Source organism: Parus major, chromosome 25LG1 (assembly GCF_001522545.3).
Source record: "Parus major isolate Abel chromosome 25LG1, Parus_major1.1, whole genome shotgun sequence".
Classification (NCBI taxonomy): Eukaryota; Metazoa; Chordata; class Aves; order Passeriformes; family Paridae; genus Parus; species Parus major.
The window spans coordinates 464,062-469,308 of record NC_031793.1 but is presented as its reverse complement, the minus strand read 5'-3'; the positions used below and the strand labels follow the sequence as shown (position 1 = coordinate 469,308).

Here is a 5,247-nt window from a genome sequence, read left to right as displayed (position 1 = left end):
CCCTTCCTGGGGGAATGACTGGTTTGCTTTGCCTTTCCTGGAGGGTTTTTTCCCATTTTTAATCGGTGCGGGGGCAGCGCGGCTCCGTGCGGGGTAAGGGGGGTGAGGGTCCCGCCTGCCTCCCCTGGGACACCCACCGCCGAAAATCCCGGATTTCCGAGCTCAGAATCCTCCTGGATCATCCGAGACTGATCGCCCCCGCCGTCGCAGCCCGGGATTTGCCTTCCAGCAAAAAACTCTCTTCAAAAATAAGTTTAAAACGCCCGTTTTGCGGCACTAACGCCCCTTTCCATGCCCCGTGGCAGCGCCTGGCACTGGAAAAATAAATGTGAGATGAGACGGGCACAAAGCTCCCGAGCTGGAGGCAAAAGCTGCGTGCCTTCCACTGGAGGAGCCAGCATTGCCGAGAGAATTCCGAAAAAAACGGGAGAAATTTCTCTACCGCTTTGCTCCAACCCCTCCTTTTAAAGTTCAGTATCAGAGAAAATAAAGAGGGCTTTAAGACCCAAAAAATGAACGTCTGTCCCGGCGGAAGGCAAAGGTTCCCACTTTCTATCATTGGTGCTTTGGGATAAGGAGGGAAAAAATAATAATCCACTTTTTTTCTCTTTTTTTTCCTTTTTTTTTTTTATTTTTTTTTTTAGCATAATCTGGTGGGAGAAGCCGCCGTCCCCGCTGGAGGATGGGGAAGTGATGCCAGAGGCTCTCGGGTCTGTGGTGAGGCTTTCTGCAGGGAAAAAAAATCTCCTTGGTCTTCGATAGCTGCGGATTTGCCAAGAGAGGGGGAACAGAAAGGGAATTTTTTTAAAAAAAATTTCCTTTTCACACAGTGTTTCCTGCATTTCCAAACTCACGGGAGGTTTGCAGGAACGTCGGCTGAAATCCCGAATAATAATAGTAGCAGTAATAGTAATAATAATAATAATAATAATAGTAATAACGGGACAGGCAGAAATGGTCGCGGTAACACACGGTTCTTCCGCCCGCGGCCACTCAGGATGTTCCTCGGTTTTGGCCATTCGCAGTAAATAAATGAATTAATGAAATTTTAAAAATATAATAATAATAGTAATAATTAAAAAATTATAATAAATCCTGGTGACTCGAATTAAAGAGGAATTGGGGTAGAGGAATGCAGAAAGCAGCGACCCGGACAGGGCTGGGAAAAGCGGCTCAGCTGCTGAGGTGGGAATTGAACTGCATAAAAGGGTTTTTCCCAAATATTAAAAAAAATATATAAATAATAAAAAATCTGAAAATGTGGAAAGAAAGAAGGGAAGAGACTCCCGGAATTCCCTCTGTTTCCACGGCTGTTGCGCTCGCGAGCAGGAGTAACCCGGGCTCCGGAGCTGCCCCGGGGCCGGGCTGCTGCCACCCCCGCCCCATCCCCCGCAGAGCCCTCGCCGAGGTTTTGTTCACTTGGGGTATTTTTATCTAAATCTTGATCGCTTACACTAAACCGCAAAATACTCTCAGCGTAGGGAATCGCTTCCTGATTTTGAGCTCATTCTCGTTATTTGGGCGTTTGAACGGCGAGCAAAAGGGAGAAAATGTTATTTATTAGGGGGAAAATAAAATAATCCTGAGTAGGGAGGAAAATCGGAGCCCAGCTTGAAAAGGGGGATATTTTTCAATACGCCGTGATTACATTTTGCGGAAGGAGGGAAACAAAATCAATCTCCAAACCGAGGGGGAAGCCCAGCGCCGGGGGAAACTTCGTGAAACGCCGGCGGCGCAAACGCTCCGAGCGAGGCAGCGGAAAAACGGAGCGCTCCTCCTGCCGTGACCCCCCGGCTTCCATCAGCATTCAGGAAATGCCAGGGCCACTTTGCCCGTAATCTCTGCTTATTAAGCAAAAAAAAAAAAACCCTGCCGTGCTTATAAAACCGCAGGTAACAAGGGAACTGGCGATCGAGCTCGTGCGCCGGGGATCTCCACTCTGTGCCGGGGGTTTTGTTATTAATAAAATGCAAGAAGTCAGTAGTTACCTTTAGAACACTCCCTCGGGCCGGGGCTGGCCGGCCCTCCGCGTGTCCCCGAATTACCGGGTTATTCCCGGGGCACGGCGCCGTTTTTGGGAAGGGTCCTCGGCGGGAGGAGGATCCCCTGCGCTCAGGCCGGGCCGTGCTGCTCGCCGGGCGTTTATGTCAAAGGGAGAAAAAGAATTTATTTGAATTAAGGAGCAAATTCGGAGCAGCCGCACGGGCCCCAGCCGCATCCCCCGAGCACTTTGTGCCCCCGAGGCTCTGCAGCTTTCCTTTAAAACCACCCAAATACCCTCAAATAACCTTCTTTTTCCCCTCGTCCGCGTTCCCCCGCACGCCTCACCCCAGTTCCCACCCCTAAACGCTGCTGCGGTTCTCTCTCCCCGCGCCTCCGTGGCTGCGGAGAGAGAGGTTGCCATATTTGCATATATGGTAATGAGCTCCTAATTGCCAGGCTTGCTGCGCTTTGCTGATCGATTTCGAGCAATCCAGAGGTTAAGGAAGCTTGGAAATAGCGCGGCTCCCAGCTCCCCCCCACCCCCGAAACCCCCACGGCAGCCCCCCCGCGCCAGGAGCGGCCCCGCATTTGCATCCCAACTTTTTTTAACTCTCCCACGTACACTTTACGTATCGGCTACGTGGAGGCTCCTCGGCCGCTCCTATATATCCTTACGCCGGGCACGGCCCCCGCTCCTCCGCCGCCGGCTCCGGGCTCCTCCGGGCTCCGGGCTCCGGGGCCACCGCCGGGACCCGCGGGCGGCGGGGCCGGAGCGAACCGGGCCGGGCCGGGGACGGGCGGGTGAGGGCAGGGCAGAGCGAGCAGGTGAGTGAGGGCAGGGCAGGCAGCCAGGGAGGGCAGGCAGGCAGAAGGAGCCGTGCACACAGGTTGGCAGCGCAGGGAGGGCAAGTGGGGCAGCTCAGGGAGGGCAGCAGCCCAGGCTGGCGAGCAGGGCACGGAGGGCAGCGCAGGCAGGAGCCGCCGGCCGTCGGGCGCATCCCGGGCCGCGCCTGGCTGGGTGAAGAAATCGGGGTAACCCGGGAGAATGAAGGGATGCCGGGCCGTGCTCCCCCGGCCCACCCAGCCCCGCCCGTGCTCGCGGCCGTACGGGGCGCGGAGCCCCCCGGAGCCCCCCGGAGCCCCCCGGAGCCCCCCGCAGCCTCCCGCGCCGCGCCGGGCCGGCCCCGCACAGCCGGACAAACAATGTGAGACTTGGCGGAACAAAAGCGGCGGGGCTTGGGTTGCTGAACACGTCTGAGGCCAGACGAGCAGCGCGATTTATTGGACTCGGTGAGAAAACCATAATAAAAAAAAAAAAGGGGGGGGGGGAGGACCGGGGGGCCGAGGGGGGAGAGGACTCTCAAAGCGTCTTTATTATGGGCTGGGGGCCGGGTGGGAGATGCCCCGGGAGCGGGTCCAGCTCCTGCTCGGGGCTGGGCGTGCGGGTCCAAGCAGGGCCGGCTCCGGGCTTGGAGTTTCTCCCAAAGCCCCGGGGACAGGAGCAGCTTCCTCCCCTTTTCCCTCTTCTCCTGTCCCGCCGCATCCGAGCTAAGAAACTTCGGGGACGGCCGGGCGCGTCCCCGACACCACCACCCCCTGCTTTTCTCTCGATCCGCGGGTGACCCAGACCCACTTTGGGTGAGGGGTTCACTTCTTTCACCTTCTCCCGAGTCGAGAATCCAGATTTGGGGTGCGGGCCCCCCCCTGCAGTTCCCCCCTGTCCCTCGGACAGGGGATGGCAGCGGCCTGGCAGGACACGGCCATTCCAGGCTCTTGTCCCCCCTCCAAGCGCGCCCGTGGATTCGCTGCTGCCCCCGGAGCCACTCCCGGGGCTCTGTGCTTTGCTCGAGGGGACGCTCGGGGTGCGCGGAGCCTCCCGTGGGGGGAGGCAGAGACACCCCCAAATCCTCGCTCCTGCGAGCGCCTTCCCCGCGGGAGCGGCCGGGGGTGCTCCGGGGACCTGCACACGGGAGAGCCGGGGAGCCAAGGGCCCGGGTACCCCCATCCCCGGAAGGGATTTTGGGAGGGGTGGGATGCGCGGAGCGGGATGCCCACGATGGAATAAGCGAACGCCAGTGGATGAAACGCGCGTGGAAACAGAGCCAGCACAAAGGTTCCGCGCTTCCCCCTCCACAGCCCGCGGCAGAACGCGGCTGGTGCGAAGAGAAGGGGACGCGGTTCCTCCCCAGCTCCAGAACTTCTCCTCGTGTGGCATTGCTTAAATTTCTGCCCCTGCCACAACAAGGTGGGAGCCGCTCCATGAATACCCCTGAAGCCCATGAATTCCTGCCGGGGAGCGGCCCATTGAGGTTCCCCCTCATCAGGCCGTGCAGGGCACCCAAATTAAATGGGTTTAGGGTTTTTTAGAAGATATTGAAGCCAGACGTGATGCCCCGGCCGAAATTCGCCTCTCGGTTGCAGCGGGCCCGGGTGTTCCGGTCCTGCCGCCGACGAAAAATCCCGTATGATTTTTGGTTGTTGGTTTTGCTGTTGCTTTTCTCTTTTTTTTGTTTGTTTGGTTTTTTTTTCCCTGCCAAGGAAGCTTTAATTTTTATTTTAATATTTAATTTTATTTTAACTTATATTTCAGTTCTTATTGCCCTTTATTGTTGCTGTTGTTTCGGTCTTAAAAAGCCTCATCCGTGCAGCTTATTCTTGATTCTTTCCTCAGCGCGGGGAAGAAGCTGCGCTCAAAGAGTGCGTGAGGAAAAATTCACCCGGGTTTATTTTGGGCTGTTTTTCGGGTTGTACTTGGACTGTCAGCTCTGTGAAAAAAGCACATGGTACCCACCAGGTCAGGTCCTGCCCAGCTCGGCTCCGTTTCTAGCCCCCGGAAATTAAGTTTTTCTGTATGCACTGGTGTGCGTGGAAGTTTTAAGGCTGGAAATCCTCAAATCTGCCGTTATAAGGGAGATCCCGCGATCGCGGCAGCGAGTCCTTCTGCTTCCTTGCTGTTTGGATTTTTTTCTTTCCCCCAGAAAGACAGCAAAGCACGGAGCAGGTTTTTATTTGTTAAGACACTCAAAACACACCCAAGCATTTTCTACAAATCGCTTGTGCCCTTCCCTAAATCCTCCCAGATCGGGCTGGTTCTAAAGCGATGTTAAATAAAATTAGAAATAAAAATGCACTGTCATCGGGGTAATCCCTGGGTGAATCCAAATTTGAAAGCAAAATCCCTGTCTTTGCAGCCTTTTTCAGGATAAATCGCAAATTTCGTCGTGTTTCTTCTTTTGGCAGGTTAAAAAAAAATTTATAATTTCC

At 55.6% G+C, this 5,247-nt stretch overlaps 1 long non-coding RNA gene across 3 annotated transcripts; it reads right to left on the bottom strand.

Annotated features, from left to right (window-relative positions):
* Positions 1 to 638: 638 nt before the first annotated feature.
* Positions 639 to 2,701, bottom strand: LOC107214538. 3 transcript variants are annotated; one of them, XR_004500249.1, is made up of 3 exons: positions 2,606 to 2,701; positions 1,989 to 2,127; positions 639 to 727 (listed from the first exon to the last, which is right to left on the bottom strand). It is a non-coding gene; the product is annotated as an uncharacterized LOC107214538 (long non-coding RNA). The 3 variants fall into 3 exon arrangements; XR_001524966.2 differs by lacking the exon at positions 2,606 to 2,701 and adding an exon at positions 2,329 to 2,494; XR_001524967.2 differs by lacking the exon at positions 2,606 to 2,701 and adding an exon at positions 2,341 to 2,494.
* Positions 2,702 to 5,247: the final 2,546 nt, after the last annotated feature.